The sequence below is a fragment of the Phascolarctos cinereus genome, unplaced genomic scaffold, assembly GCF_003287225.1.
Source record: "Phascolarctos cinereus isolate Bilbo 61053 unplaced genomic scaffold, phaCin_HiC Scaffold_5;HRSCAF=322, whole genome shotgun sequence".
In the NCBI taxonomy this organism is placed as follows: Eukaryota; Metazoa; Chordata; class Mammalia; order Diprotodontia; family Phascolarctidae; genus Phascolarctos; species Phascolarctos cinereus.
Window position 1 is genome coordinate 356,670,524 of NW_027555958.1, and position 17,126 is coordinate 356,687,649.

Sequence of the window (17,126 nt, forward strand, 5' to 3'; positions counted from 1 at the left end):
AGGTCTATGTCTTCTTTCACAATATGACTAATATAGTAATATGTTTTACATGATTGAACATGTATAACTATATCAAATTGCTTACTGTCTCAGGAAGGAAGGAGATGAGGATGGTAGAGAGATAATTTGGAACTCAATTTTTTTAATGAATGTTAAAAATTGTTTTAACATGTAACTGGGAAAAAATAAAATATTATTTTTAAAATGAGTTTTAAAATAGTATTATAAATGAAATGAGGGAAATAGAAGATAGCAGTAAAAAAGAAATGAGAACTAAGAGACTTGGAAAGAAAATTACAGGTTGGCACAAGGGCACAAACTTTACCCACACAACAAACTTCCTGAAAATAAGAATGGGCCAAAGAGAAGTTAATGAGTCAACGAGACAATAAGAAATAATAAAACAAAGTTGAAAGATTGAAAAAATAGAAGAAAATGTAAGGTAGTTCAAATTAAAAACTAGCCTAGAAAACAGATCAATGAGAAATAATTTAAAAATCACTGGACTATCTCTTGAAAGCCATGATCAAAAAAAGCTTGGATAGCATATTTTCACAAAAATCATGAAATAGCCTAGCTCTCTTAGAACAACAGGGTAAAGTGAAACCAAAAGACTCCACTGATTACCTCCTGAAAGAAACTTCAAAATAAAAACTAGGAATGTCAAAGCCAAAATCCAGAGCTTTCAGGTAAAAGAGAAAATATGGCAAGCATCCAGATACAATTAAATTGCCAGGCGTCACAGTCAGGATCACACACAATTTGACAGGCACCATTATTTAGGAGCAGAGAGCTTGGAATGATGTTACAGAAGACAAAGAATATAGGCTTACAACCAAAAATAACTTATTCAGAAAAAAATATGTGTAATCTTACAGGGAAAAAAAAAACCATTAATGAAATAGAGGACTTCCAAGTATTCCTGATGAAAAGATCACTGATTAGTAGAAACTTTGAAATACAAACAAGGAATAAAGTGACACATTAAAAAATAAATATAAGTAAGCAATCAGATAAGATTTTATAAGGATGAAATTTTTGCTTTCTAATGGGGAGGCGGGATTAACACAAGGAACCCTTCAAATAAGTGCCTGGAAGTGATTTTTGTTATGTTTTGATGACTTTAAAAAGATGGGGGGAAAAAGGAAGGGAGGGAAGAGATATAGTAGGGAATAAAAGAGGAGAAATGGCGCCAGTGAAAAGATTTATCCCATATAATCAGGGAGGTACATGTAGAACATGCAAAGAAGCAGTTAAGGAGGAACTTGTTATCACTTGGATCTCACTTTGAATACATGTAGAGTGAAGTGAGCAGAATCAGGAAAACAATTCATGTAATAACATTGTAAAGATGAACAATTTTGAAAGACTTTAAGAACTCTGATCAACCAAAATTCCAGATCAATGATTTAGAATGTTGCCGACCTGCTGACAGGTAATGAACTAGACGTGCAGAGTGAGAAATGTTTTTGCAGATATAGCCAATGTGGGGTTATATTTTACTTGGCTATGTGAACTTGTTGCAGATGTTTTGGGTTTTTTTTCTCTCTTCAGTGAGGGTTGAGGGAGGTAGGAGAGAGAGCAGGAATTTATTCATTAAAAAAAATTTTTTTAAGTGCACGTTCTGTGCCAGGCATTAGAGATACAAAACAAAAAGAAATCAGGACTTGCATTCAAGGAGCTTACTTCAAAGGAAACAACGTGTATAGAAAAGAAAGTACAAAATATTGAAAGGAAACAACATATACACAGAAAAGTGAATATTTTCTGAATACTTCAGAAAATTTCGGAAAAAGCAATTTCTTTGGTGAGGGCACCAGCATTGGGGCAGTGGAAAATGAGGATAGGCTTCCTGCAGGAGGCGGTAACTGATTTGTACCTTGAAAGAGGCTAGTGTCTACGAGACAGAATCAAAAGAAGGGCATGGGAGAGGATAGAGGAATGAGCTGTGTAAAGGGAGCAAGCTAATTTGGCTGAGGAGAGTAATGTTCAATAAGCCTGGAAAAGTAGGCTGAAAGCAGATTATGAAGGGTTTTAAATGCCTGAGAACTTTGTATTTTATCCTAAAGCAGAGATTTTCAAACTTTTTGGGCTTAGGACCCCTTAACACTTTTAAAAATTGAGGAGTCCCACCCCCAAAGAGCTTTTGTTCATGTGACTTATAACTATCTATATTTACCATACTGGAAATAAAAACATCTTAGTATTTTCATAAAAACAGTTTTGACCTCAAGGTCTTGTTGCCCTAGAGCAGTGGTGTCAAATTCAAGAAGAAACAAATCCCTGAGGCCACATATTGACTCAGAAAACCACAAATTAACATTATCTACATTGTCCTGATTTTTATTTATTTTGTTACACATTTTCCAATTATATTTTAATCTAATTCTGGCCACACTTGGGAGTTTTGTGGCTGACCAGCAGGCTTTGAAAACCATTGTCCTAGAAGCAAGAGGGGATTACTGGAGCTGCGTTGGAGAGGCCAGGTGACACGGTCCTATCTATACTTTAGGAATATCAACCTAGGATATCACCATATCAAGCTCCAAAAATTCTTAAAGCCAAATACTCTAATTCCACCTATGTTATGTTTCAAATAACCTGCACTGAATATTGATGACCTCACTGTATACTGCTCTTTAGGTATAAAACACAATTTTGCACTTCAAAATATTTTACCTATGCCTATAGCAATGTCATAATTCTTTTCTTTTAGCCTATTTGCTACCATACAGTTGATATAAGCCTTTGTTTACAGCAATGATTAATTTTCAGTTTCGAATTTAATTTTTCAGTTTTCTCCTTTTCTTATTTCTGACTACATACACCTCAGAGTACTTCTTAAATGTCATGGACCCCTTTAGCAGTCTGGAGCCCTACTCAGAATGCTTTTATTAACTAAAGGGAATGCCAAATTTTAGAGGTTAATGGAAATATATATATATATTTTTCCCACCCAAGTTCATGTACCCCCTGAAATACATGCACCTCTTTACTCAAGTTAATAACCCTAGTATCAGGGTGATTTTATTATCTATCCCACTATGGGCTCCTCTCCAAACTCCTATTTCCTTCCCGTTATTTAGCCTTGAAATTACACTTCGAATTCTCTTATCCCCAACATGCAGAGAGAGAGAGACAGACAGACAGACAGACAGACAGAGACAGAGAGAGACAGAGAGAGCGCTGACCTAGTGGGCTTTGAAAAGCACTGAGATCTGAAGAGAGATCTCAGATCTGTCCCTTCCTTTGTACTCTAAGTTATTGCCTTCATCTAAGAACTCAACTCCTGTTGCCTAGACCACTGCAGCTATTTCCTAACTCATTTCCCTGCTTTCCAACTCTTAAATCTAATCTAAGAGAACAAAAAAAAATCTTCATAAAACTGCTTTGATCATATTACTTGCCAGCTTAAGTCTTCAATGGTTTCCCAATGTCTATGGTAGCCTTTTCTAAAATAAGTTCTTCAGAAACCTAGTGTTATATGTGATGAAAGTAAGGATTTCCCGAGAAAACTGATGATAATGATTTTTCCCTTTTAAAATGCAAAACATGAAAGTATCTATCATATGGCTCTGAATATAGGCCATCCTTTTCCCCCTGAACATGGTCTGGAATTGTATTCTTATTATAGATTGAATGACAATGAAAATAACAAAGAAAAGGAGAAATTATTTTACAATGAATAAAACATCTTTATTTGAACTGGGAAAAAAACCCTTTCACAACAAATATATTTTGCATAAAAATTGTATATGGTACCTTTCCAGTACAATATGCTCATACAGACAGGTGGGAACTGTAAGGTCTGTAATGTAAGGGGATTCTGGGTATAGGAATTCCCTTCATCCTCTGGAACTTTATAAGTTAATAGATTACTGAATCCTATGATGTTGCTGGAGGATCATGGGGTTTATGTATCAGATGGCCCAGAGTCACTCACTTAGTATATTAAAAACTAGATTTGAACCCAAAGCTTTCCTGACTCTAAGTCCAGCATTTTATCCACTACTCCAAGCTACCTCTACAAGTCTGTGTATTTTTTTCCCCTCATTTTAGAGTTGTATCAAAACTATTTACATAGGGCAATTTGTCAGTATATACAGTTTCTTTTATTTTGCTCAAAATGTTTCCCAATCTCATTTTATCCTGCAGTTAACTGAATGTCTCCAGGTTCCACAAGACCCACATTTATAGGTCCCATCAATATAAGTCAAACCCAAAAGTGTTCTGTGGCCAAATTAATTTAAGAAATGCAGGCCTATAGGATAAAATTGAATTTGTTAGCCTGGCATTCAACCCGTTTTATAATTCTACCACACCTTTATCTCCTACTCCTCTACAAGAATTCTTTGTTCAAAAATCTATTCACTGTGCCTTGAACACACTGTGTGCATTCCTTCATCTGCAGCTTTGGGATAGGGTCTCACATGTCCCTCTCTAACTAGCCTTGTGTTAACACCACATAGGTGCTGAATAACATAATTGCTGAAGCTCAAATAGGAGTCATCTTTTGATGCTGACTTCAATATTTCAAAGGTCCATATTTTAATCAGTGTGGGTACTCATAATTCCTCTCTAACTTAGTAGAGTCTTTCAAAGTTGCTGTGACCACAAGAGTCATCATTCTGTAGCCAACTTGACCATGGACAGTCTTAGTTTATCAAGACTGTTCCTCAGACAATAGGTTTCATACTCAGAACCTTCCCAACTTGGTGGGACCTGCCAGAGCTTACACTCCAATGGCATAAGTCTTCAAGAACCCTGGGTTACTTCCATGCCAGGAGGAGGCATCATGGTGAAACTCTGATGAAGGTGACATTCTGACCCCTCTCTTGGTCATTTCACAAATGAAAATGTTCTCACTAGCCTCTTGCTCTATTTTCTCACCAAAATACTTACGCCAGAATAACATTCCTATGCTACTGTTGTGTTCATGTCACTCTTCTCAAAGTCTCCGCTGATTCAGTTATCCCATTAAGGCTCTCTGCCAGGCCTTGTTCTCATGTCCTTTCAGAGGCAACTACTTTCTTTCAATCATTGTATTTTGACACATCAAACAAGACTTCGTTCTCAAATCCTGTTTTTTCTGCACTACTCTAGAATCACAATTTGGTCCAAAAATTCCAAACATCATTCTCAACCCTTTACCTTCTTAAATGCTGTAGACCTCCAGCATTCAGACTCTTCCTAAGTTCGACCATATGCCTGAAGTCTCCCCCCAAAACTAGCTAAAATTGAATACTTCCTCCCTCCAAAACCTCAATCAAAAATTCTCCCCTCTTTGGTTATCAGCATTAAATCTAGGAAATATGATAAATAGACACTTGAAAATTTTAAATAAACACTAAGCTCAATCAGTTTACTGCCTATAATATGTGCAAGTATAATGTATCCATTATGTGGACACCATTTCAATACCAAGTCCATATAGGCAAGAGTTTTAAGTACATTATTACTCCACACAGAACTTATTTTAATCTAAATACTACTAATCACTTTATATAGTCTGGTTACTTTAGTGTTTTGTTACTTAAACAAACAAAAGCCAACACTCATACAGCACTTTAAGGTGACCCTGGACAAGTGCCGATACTTGTCTGGGTACCTGTTTCATTTGTCATCGCTAGATGACCTCTAAGGCTTGAAATCTATAAGCTGACATACATTCCCTCATCTAATCCTCACAACAAGATGGGGAGTTGGTATTATAAACCTCAGTTTTCCAGATGAAGAAACTGAGACTCAGAAAGGTGACTTGCCCATAGTCACGAAACTCTTAAGAGCCAGAGGCAGGATTTGAATCTAGTCCTCTACTGACTCCAAGTCCAACATTCTTTCCTCTAGACCACACTAATTCTCAATAACATAAACAGCTGATTCAGGTCCACCAATCCACCCCAAGGCAGGGAAACTTGTCAGGGGTTACAGAGTTATGAACCCAAGGCAGCAAGCTAAAAGAACTTCAACTACCAGGATATGATGGCTCCTGGATTCTCCAGATGAGCTAGTGTCATAACTCGGCTCCTCACAGCTTCTATGACAAGCACAGCCCCAACCCAACCCAAATGGATGAAAGAGCTGCATAATAACCAGAATACCACCCTCCCAGTAGCAAGGTTTTCTAGCACTCAGCTGTTACACTGAGTAATCTAGGCCGGGACTAAGGGAACTAAAGCCATTTTCTCCCAAGTTATACAGCAACTAGTTGGTGAGAAAACTAGCCCAGGTCTCTCTCTAGCAAGCTCATCTGATTTGGTACCCAAAACTAGAGGACTGTGTGCTGGCTCACAGAAAATTCCTTTCCATCCAATGTGTACAAATAATTAAGTGACTATTTATAATAAAATTAATGTTCAGAGACAGTATACATAAAACCAGAAATCAATATACCCAGAGACAAGTAAGAAAGCTTTAAATTTATTCTGTGATTATAACAGAGGATAAAGAATCTTAATCATTCAGAATGCAGGGCAATTGAAATACATTACTAGAAACTGTTACACCAGAAGACAGATGTTCTTGTGTTTCTGCTCCGAGAACTTCCTTCCAAGCATGAACTAAAGTCTGAAGATTCGAATGCTTTATCAACTGCTTTTCTCCCAGAAACGAAGGGAAAATGGGCTGGGTAAATGTTTTTATCTAAACTGTATGGAAAAATAAAACCAAGCCTTATCAGATGAACAGATCAAATCAAGGCCTATCTACTTGAGAAGGGATGAATTAAAATTAAGAGCTATATCTAAGAATGAATATGGCAGTTAATGTAAACACATTAGAGAACTGCTGGGTTTTTTCATCTATTTCCCTCATCCCCTTAAAAAAAAAAGAAAGAAAAAACAGGGGAGGAAAGCATTCAATGTACTAAGTCTATATTCTGTGGCTGTGGTTTGTGCCAATGTTATGTTCTATGTCTAAGCCAGTATCAGGTACACTCTTAAATCTCATTCAAACATAAATCTTCAGGGCCACCCTGGAGGTGCTTTTTGAGGTAATAACAAAGGTGGCAAGGCACTTCACTGTCAACTACAAATAGCAGTTCCCTACTTAACATGGAAAGGTTAAGAGTCAGGCTACTGAACCAAACTAAAAGTTACCTACAAAGTAAAAGAGGCAAATACTTAAAAAGCCAAACACTTGAAACAAGCAAAATTGCTAATCATCAAATACCAACTTGTACTATTAACAGAAACACTGGTTCTTCTCAGCTAAAATTGGCAAATTTCTGGGCAAACAACTTAGAAGCTACTTAATAGCCAGAAAGTCTGATTTCACAATTATATTTAAATGACTATACATTTATGTTATGTGTGTGTGTGTGTGTGTGTGTGTGTGTGTGTGTGTGTATACTGTCCAGACGTGTGACTTCATTGGTGTAGAAAATTCCCTGTAAGGAAACTCCTCCCGGTACAGATCAGTACCTGTTATACAACATCATAGCCTCAGACAATGCCTGAGGCATTGAGAGTTTAAGTGATTTGGCCCAAGCTTACACTTCTAGTGTCAGAAGCAGTATTTGAATTCCAGTCATTTTATTTCTGCCTCTCTACAAATATGTAAATAGATAACACATACATAATACAAAAAGATAACTAAGATTAGTAATAAATTACCAAAAAGTAGTTTTGCTACAAGACTGAAAATTAATTAAAATAAAATGCTCAAATGTAGGTATAAAAGGGCAGAAATATGGTTTTGGTACCATATTTTAAAACAATCTCATATCTTCCGATCAATACAATCAGAATTTTTACTCTATGTTGGATTCTGTAAAGCTGGGAAAAATGCCCTTAATAAATGCCAATATTAACAGCATCCTAATTCAAAACTGCCATAATTGGGGAGGCAGTAGTAGGAGAAAAGAAGCATTTCTCCTAATCTATTCAAAACTACATTATTGGGGAAGAAACAGTGGAAAAAAAGAAGCATTTCTCCTAATCTTAAAAATACCAACTAAAAGAACTATCCAATAGCCTAACATTTTAGGAAATGATATGGCATATCAAAATAGACATGTCAGAGTATCAAAATGGACATGTCAGAGAAATAGAACACAAAAGACACATAAACAATGTACTATGGCTATAAATCCTATAAAGGTAGAACTCACAGGAAAAAAACAACGTGGCGAGGACACTTTCATTAAGCAATAAAATAACAAAAATACAACAAACTTCGTGAGAAGGAACCAAGAAGAACAATTCTGGTTGATTGAAGGGAAATTTATAATATAATGGATTTGAATGAGGAAAGCAACATAAGTAGCTCTATTAAATTAGACCTGGGTGAAGAAGAGTTCAAAAGTCTTCAGTGGAATTGGAAAATCTTTCCCTGAAATCCACACAGAAAAATACCTATATCAAAAAACAGTATTAATTGCAAGTGAAGTAGTGACAGATCAGTATCCAGTACACAGTTGAACACATTTCCCTAACCCAGAGCGTTTGCTACCTCTTGCAGCGGAGAACCCAGTCTTTTCCTTTGGGAATTCCCACAAGAAAACTGCTCCATCTCCACCCATCTCCTACAGGCCAACCTGGGTCGCCCCATACTTGACCAAAGCTTCCTACGGCCAATTGTCCACCCGCTTTGAGGCACTCTACACGCACAATTTCTGTCCTTCAAGGCTGCTCCCTGGAGAGGTGACATCCCCCTCCGTCTCCCCTCAGACTCTCTCCTTTCCACGCCCAGTCTTTCTCCGGCCCTCCAAGTTGCCCATCGGAGCGAGTTCTCCCTCCTTCGCCTCTCGCTCTCCGCCGGCCTCCTCCCGCAGGGCTCTGCTCCCCTCCGGCTCGACTTCCCTTTCCCCAACCCCCCTGGGGATTCCCTGGCCCCAGCCCCAGCCCCAGCCTCCCTCCTCTCCCTCCCTGGGATCCCCGGTCCCACCCCTTCCACCCTCGGGATCTCCCCAGTCCCTCACCTCCGATCCCCCGGTCCCTCCCGTGACACCGGGGCAGCGGTCTGGCCGAGCGCCATTCTCTAAGGAGACCAGACGCTAGGCTCGGGCTCCTCCGGGGAGGGAACAAGCTTTCTGAAAGCTCACCTTCTCTTCCACGCCGCCCGGGGGCCCCAAACACCAGCGGGCAACCGCTCTTCCGGCTCCAGACGGAAAGCGTTGCCGCGTGGGACAGGAAGTCCCGCCTCCTCTGTCTCTCTAGCCCTCGGTCCGATTCCCAGACGTCACCTTACGTCACCTCGAAACGAGTAGGCTCTAGGAATCCTTTGGGAGCCCCGAGATGTGTTTTCTCGCGGGGGCGGGGAGGGGGCGTGGCCAGGGTGTGGCGCGAACCGGAGAAAGAACCGGAGCGGGGGCAGAGTTAGGTCTGAGACTGAAAGTAGCAAACAATGAGACTCCTTCCCTGTCTCTCCCCAACGATATTAGACTCCAGAGTTTGGAGGATTCTCTGAGTCCTTCGAGTCCTACTAGATCAAGAACATTCAGAAGCTCTTCAGCCATGTCCATGACAATGGCTGTCCTGCGTTTGACTGAAGACCCCCGGTGAGAGGGAAACCTGCCCCGGGCAGCTCGATCTTCTTTCCCTAGCTCTGTTAGCCTATAACTTAAATATAGATAATATTATGTCAAATATGGATAGCAGATAAATATGTATCTATTATGTTATCTATAGATTATATGAAATATAGACATATTAATGTCTATATTTCTTGTATCAAAGTAATTATTTATATTATCATTAATTGTTTCTTTACACCAAGCCCAAGTCTTCCACGCATTCATTGCTCCCAGACCTGACCTCTGGGCAAAGCAAGGCGTCTAGTACTGCTTCGAAGTAACAGCGCTTCAAATACTTGAGGACGTCCCTCCCCAGAAATATATACATGTGTGTATGTATATATGCATATATACGTATGTGTATATGTATATATATATACACATACATGTATACATACATATATAATTAATTATCTATATTTTATATGATCTGTACATAATATATAATATGTTGAAGGAACTGAGGCTGATGAAGAGAAGAAAACTGGAGGTGGAGGTAGACAGGAATGATAACCATTTTCAAGTATTTGAAGGGCTATTACTTCACAGAGGTACTACACTTGCCTTACTTTTTCTCAGAGGTCAGGGTTGGGAGCAATGAGAGGAAGACTCAGGTTTGATATGTGGATGTAATCATAATTATTAGTACTTTGATATAAGTACTATCTATGCAATTTATCTATAATCTATATTTGGTATACTCCATGTATTCTATTAAATATATATCATATTACTGTATATCATACAAATAATCCATCATATGCCATATTAATCTATTATGTGCCATATTAATAATACTGATATATTATAATGCATTATAACATTTATATAATGATATAATACTATGATATAAAATGCTATTATAATTCTATGCTATAAAATAACATATATTGTGTTATATTGTTCTATAATATAGCATGTGTTAGATCTAGATTATCTCAAATATGATAGGTAATGTGTATCATATTTAATATATCAAATACATATGATAGAAAAATGATATAGAGTACTCATATCAGTGTAATTATTTATTATTTCCATATATCAAGGGAGTGTCTTTAACCAAGTTCTCCCAACCTGACCCTGGGGCCAAGCAAAATAATTCAAGTACCTCTCTCAAGAAATAGCCCTTCAAATACTTGAAGATGGTTATCATACCTGCCCACCCCCCCATCCTGAGTTCTCCTTTCTACATCAGCCTCAGTTCCTTCAACCATCCTCATATGGCCTGAACTGGAGGCCCTTTACTATCCTGGTTGCCCTTCTTCAGATGTTTTCTAGATTATCAGTACCCTGCCCTGAATGAGGTGCCTCAAGCTTAGAAAGGTACTTTGGTGTATTAGAAAGCATGGGTAAAGGAAGAAAAAAATAGATTTCTGAATATTTTTTAAATAGAGAGATGGGGGTACTACAAATGTGGAATGTTGCATGCACTTTTGGTCAATCAACTAGCATAGTACTTACTATGTGCCAAGCATTATGCTAAGTGCTGGGAATACAAAAATAGGTAAGAGAAAATCCCTGCTTTCAAGGAGCAAACAGTCTAATGAGGGAGACAATATACAAACTGTGTACAAACAAGATATATACAGAATAAATTGGGGATAATCTGATAGGGAAGGCACTAACATTAAGGATTCTTGCAGAAGACGGGATTTTAGCTGAGATTCAAAGGAAGCCAGAGAAGTTAGGAGGCACAGATGAGGAGGGAGAGAATTCTAGGCCTGGGAGACAGCAAGTGAAAATGCCAGGAGCTGTACATCAGGCTTAGTTCTCTCTCCTTTGCTTCTCATTCTCTCCAGGCCTCCTCTCCCAGGGCTTCACTCCCCTCCTTTATGTCAACCCCAGCCTTTTCTTTCTTTTCCTCATCCCTCCAGGGGAATTCCCGTCCTATCACCTTCCTCTCCTTCCCTTGGATCCCCATCACTGTTTTATTAATCACTATATTATTAATGTTAGTATTATCATTCGTTATAATTATTAGTATTATTAATTTTACTTAAAGGGAAGGTATATGGTGCAGTGGATTGAGCATTGGGCTTGGAATCAGGAAGCTAAGAATTCCAAGAGGGTAGGGTAAGAATATTCTGACAGCCTATGCAAAGTCACTGAGGCAGGAGATGGTAAAGCAAATATTGTCTCTTTGAAAGTAGTCACCTCACTGGAAAATCAATCCAGGAGAGACAATTTAAAAATTATTGGACTACCTGAAAATCATGATGAAAAAAAGGGCCTGGACAGTGTCTTTCAGGAAATCATAAAGGAAAACTGCCCTGAAGTCCTAGAACCAGAAAGTAAAATAACCATAGAAAGAATACACCGCTCACCACCTGAAAGAGATCCCAAATTGACAACGCCAAGGAATATAATAGCAAAATTCCAAAATTACCAGATAAAAGAGAAGGTGCTGCAAGCAGCCAGAAAGAAACAATTTAAATATCATATGGAACTACAGTCAGGATTACACAGGACCTTGCAGCTTCTACATTAAATGACCACAGGGCGTGGAACATGATATTCTATAAGGCAAAGGAGCTTGGATTGCAGCCAAGGATCAACTACCCTGCAAAAATGAGCATGATTTTTCAAGGGAGGAGATGGATATTCAGTGAAATAGGGGACTTCCAAACCTTCTTGATAAAAAGACCAGAGCTCAATAAAAAATTTGATCTTCAAGAAACAAGATTCAAGAAAGACATAAAAAGGTAAATGGGACAGAAAGATACAATATGTTGTTAATAAGGGTGGACTGTTTATATCCCCAGAAGGGAAGATGACACTTGCAGTTCTTGAGAAGTGTATTGTTATTACACCATGTTAAAGCAGTATACATAAAGGGAGGGGATATTAGTTGACTTTGATGTAATGATAAAAAAAATCTAATTAAATGGGTTAAATGGATCCAAGTAAGTGGATTAATCTGATCTTAGAAAATATATTGAGAAAGGAGGAGGCAGACAAGGGTAAAAGGGTAAAGACAGAAAATCCTATTATGGTAGAGGGAAAGAAGGGAGAGGGGTGAGCATTGCTTGAACCTTGCTCTCATCATATTTGGCTCAGGAAGGGAATAACATAATCAGTTACTATGGCAATCTAACTTGCCCTAGAGGCAGTAGGAGGGAAAAGGGGAAAGAAAAGGGAGGGGGGATAGAAGGGAGGGAAGAAGCAGTAAGGGTAAAGGGGAAGAAAAGGAAAAGGGATAATAGAAGGGAGGAGAGACTGAAGGAGGTGGTAGTCAAAAGCAAAACACTAGTGAGGGGGGGAAAGGAGAAAGGAGAAAGAAAAGCATAAACAGGGGTGAGGGGAAGGATGGAGAAAAAGACACAGTAATCATAATTGAATGTGAATGGGATGAACTATCTTTTTTTTCTCTTCTGTTGAGTTTTGTTTCCTCTTTCTGATGGTTCCTCCTATTGGTTTGAATTTTTACTTACAACTTCATTAATGTGAAAATATGTTTAATAGGAATATAAATAAAAAAAAAAAGAAAGCAGTCACCTCAGTAAGCTATTCACCTATTCCCATGATGCTGTCATAGCTCAAAAAGGAAGTGCCTTCACGGCCTTGCAACACATTCTTTTGAATATCCTAGTTGGTGGTAAATCCTATTTTTCACTATTTAAAGATAGATTCAAATTTTGGAGAATAGCCAAAAGTCATTTATGGTCACCTGATGAATATGGTAGATGAGTACCACATGGTAAAACTATTTTTGCACCCTATCCCACACCAAAATGTGAATAAGACTATTTTCCCTTATTTTGCAAATTGGCTCTCAAAGTTGTCTTAAATGAACATTTCTAAAAATGTTTTAGAAATGCAATAACTGAGGCAGGTAGGTGGCGCAGTGGATAGAGCATCAGCGCTGGAGTCAGGAGAACCTGAGTTCAATTCCAGTCACTTAACCCTATTGCGTAGCCAAAAAAAATTAAAATTCTTTTTAAAAAAATGAAATGACCATTCTACCTACCTTTAAAGTATTGTTGTAAGGATCCAGTAAGAAAATACATTCATTCAGTAAGCATGTTAAAAGTGCCTACCATGCATAAGGCATTGTGTTAGCCATTAGCAATAAAAAACCAAAATGAAATGTAGTCTTTCCAAGGAGCTGGGGATAGATGAGGAGGAGTGGGAGCTGGGTGTGGGAGTGGGGAAGAGGATAGAGAGTGAGAAGAGGATGGATGTAAGAGACAAAAGAAAAAGTGGGATTGAGGAGATGTGGCACTGATTGGATATGGGTATCCGGGTAAGTGAGAGTGAAGAGTAAAAGATAAATCTGAGGTTGTAAACCTGAGCTTGTAAGAAGGATGATGATGATGACTCAGCAGAAATAGAGAAGTTTAGAGGAAGGAGCAGGTATAAGAAAGAAGACTGTAAGTTGTTTGGGCAATTTGAGTTTGAGTACCTATAGATATCTAGGTAGAAATGTCCATTGGCAAATATTGGTACGTAAGTAGAGTTCAGATATGAGATTAGGGCTGGATTTGGAAATTTGGGAATCATCTGCAAAGAAATAGTAATTAAACCTATGGGAGTTGATGAGCTTTCTGAGAGAGTGTACAGAAGACCCAGGAGAGAGCCTTGGGGGAATACTCAGAGTCATAAATTTCGGCTATTTTTACTGTGAACCAAACACAGTGTTTCAAATCTGGCCAGACAAAGGCAGAGTACAGTGGAATTAATACTTTCCTTACATTAGTTACTATACCTCAGAATGCAGCCAAGGGTGACATTAGGTTTTTTTTTTTGCACCATGTCCCATTGTTGATTTATACTTTTATGCTTCAAACCACCACCACCACTACCAGACTTTTTAGATGAATTGTAATCTAGCTATTCTCCCATTTTGTACTTTTTTTTTAAACATAGGAAGCTTTTTACAAAAGAATGCTTACTTCAAAGGGTTTGATCACAAAAATATAAATTTACTCCCCACAACAACACATGGGAAGCATAATCCCTTTCTTCCTTGTACCACCTCAGTTCCAGGGGAGGGGAAGAGAATTAGTTTCAATTAGGTTCACAGTTTGTCTCAGTTTCTATGGAGCCCAGCCTCAGTTCAATGTCCAAAGCCCCATTGAAGGTCAAGTCCCAGGCACTCTGGCTTCTCAGGGCTTCCAGGCTGGCCTGACCACATCCCCATTCCTGCAAATCCTGGCTCCAAGATCTCCATGGTTTAAACTCCTAGTCAGTGGGGATGACCTCAGGCACCTGAAATTCAAGAACACAAAACAGAAGCAAATACCCCTGGGCCCATTTCTCTGAGCCAGGGTAAAAGAAGGAGAGCAGGGATCCTTTCCCTCTCACCAGTTCAGCTCATGGAGTCCACACTAGGGATCAAAGAAAAGAGTCAGCTGAAAGAAGAGAGAAAAAAGATCCACCAGCTCTGTGTCACCGTTTTTAAAGATGTAGGCAGCCAATCAAAGGAAGCTACAAAGTAAGACAAACTAGGCATGCTCAAAAGGCCAATCCAGCTCACGCTTATAAAGAATAGGAGCTTCCCCTCTCCCGTTTATTTTAGGGCCCACATGTAGTAAGAGCTGTTGCCTACATGTCGTGTGGGAGGTCTTGTGTTGCTCAAAAGGAGGCAGAATAAACATCTCTAGCTTTTTTTCTCTCCACCATTCTCCAAAGGAGACTTTAATCCAGGCCTGTACAGCCTGTAAGCCCACCAAAGGATTTCAGGTTTCGTGTGAAATATAGAGAGGATCCCCTACATATTTCACAGGTCGCTCGAAATCATTTTGGCATGCCCACGGGCAGTAAGCCTACCCAGGGTTGAAGGTTGTGAAGGCCTGCTTTAATCCCTGCCTGAAGGAGAAACAGAAGGTAGGGGTCAGAGGCCCCTGCCCTCCTCAGAGAGAGGCTACAATTATATTTGTCTGTTCCCTTAAGTAAAATCTAAGTGATGTGATCAGCGTCTAGCTAATTTCTGATTGCTATTCATCACTGAGGAGAAGCAGGACCCCAAGTTCTATACCCAAAGCAGTTCCACAATGAATACACATAGTTTTAGCCAAGAAAATCTGTTTATCCAAATTGGTAGCTAAACGGAAATCAGAGAAGGATTACATACATATATACATGCATATGAAACAATTGAGAGTGAAGGAGCTCTCCTCTTGGGAGGGAGGTAACTCAGCTCAACCAAAAGAGAGAATCCTAGATCTCGACCCACAGTCTCTAGTGTAGCAAGTTGGGGATAGAGACATGATGGAGACTTCCAGAGACATGATGGAGACTTCCCGCTCTTGTATCTTCTCAAAGCCTTTTTCTTCAGCAACCTGGGGTTGGCATTCTCTGTCTTCCCTCTTGAAGCTGGAAGACCAAAGCTGCTCACAACTTGAAGAGAACTTGAACAAGACTCAAAGAAAATGGAAGAAAGTGAAACTCTCTTCAACTCTGCCCCATCCTTCATTCGGTACAGGGCGTTCATCTCTATCAATAAGGAAAGAATCCAACACCAATGGGCTTTGGGACTGAGGTTACAAAAGCAAATAATTTGAACCAGACTATAGAATTTTATATTTATTACAATCCAATTTCATTTAATATCTTCAAATCAAAGATTTAAAAGTAGAAAGGATCTTAGAAGCCATCCAAGTGCAACCTCCCCCTTTTTCTAATCAGAAAGGTTCAGTGACTTAAAGTACACACAGGTAGTAAGCAGCAAAGGTGGGATTTAAAGGGTCAGAAAGACTTTTCTTGAGTTCAAATCTGACCTCTGACACTACCTATGTGACCCTGGGCAAGTCACTTAACTCTGTTTACCTCAGTTTTCCTCATATATAAAATCACCTGGAGAAGGAAATGGCAAACCACTCCAGCTGCCAAGAAAATCCCAAATGGGGTCACAGAGAGCTGGTCTCAACTGAACGAATCAAACAGTGCTCTGAATCCAATGATCTTCCCCACATATAGCTCTGCCTTCCCAGCCGTTTATGTTAAGATTGGAGAAAAGTTCTGATTTTCTAGCCACGTGCCAAACCAATCTAACCTGAAGGGTAGACTCAAATCCAGCCATGAAGAAGAGCCAACTATAGAGTCTCCTAGGACTCAGGAACATTCTGCATCATGGCTCCTTCCAATCGGTTTTTAAAGCCTTAGAGCAAAAAATGCTCTTTCTGACCAAATTAACTGAGCCAAATTTTTTATTAAAAAAATAGCCCAAATACAATAGAAGCCCCTGGATCTAGTGAGGAAGGTATTCAACAATGGGAGTAGAATTTACCTCAAGGTTAAAAAAAAATCTGATTTGGAACAGCTTTTTACAGCTATTTCAGTGTTGTTACTGAAATCTGGCTCTCCAACACTTCAATTTAATTACATCAAAAAAGATGGTGTAGAGAATTATCAGCAAAAGCCCTATTTCCCTCTGCAGTTTCAAGCTCCCTCAGTGAATTTCCATCCTGGTTAAATACATCAACTATATTTCCAGGGTGGGAAGCTGGAGAGGGAGGAGAAGTACTTCTGCATTCTAACTTTCAGAATCCAAGAGTAGTTCTTTGAACTTCTCTTTCCATACCTTAAAAAGAGGCAAGGTGTTGTTGTTCATTCATGTCATACTCTTCGTGACCATGTTTCAGGTTTTCTTGGCAGAGATGCTGGAGTG

At 39.0% G+C, this 17,126-nt stretch overlaps 1 protein-coding gene across 1 annotated transcript in view; it reads right to left on the reverse strand.

Annotated features, from left to right (window-relative positions):
* DISP1 (dispatched RND transporter family member 1) overlaps positions 1-9,123 on the reverse strand; it is a 241,911-nt gene extending 232,788 nt beyond the window's left edge. The window contains 1 exon segment of the mRNA XM_020982206.2: positions 9,044-9,123. The gene's annotated coding sequence lies outside the window, so the exon portion shown is untranslated.
* Positions 9,124-17,126: the final 8,003 nt, after the last annotated feature.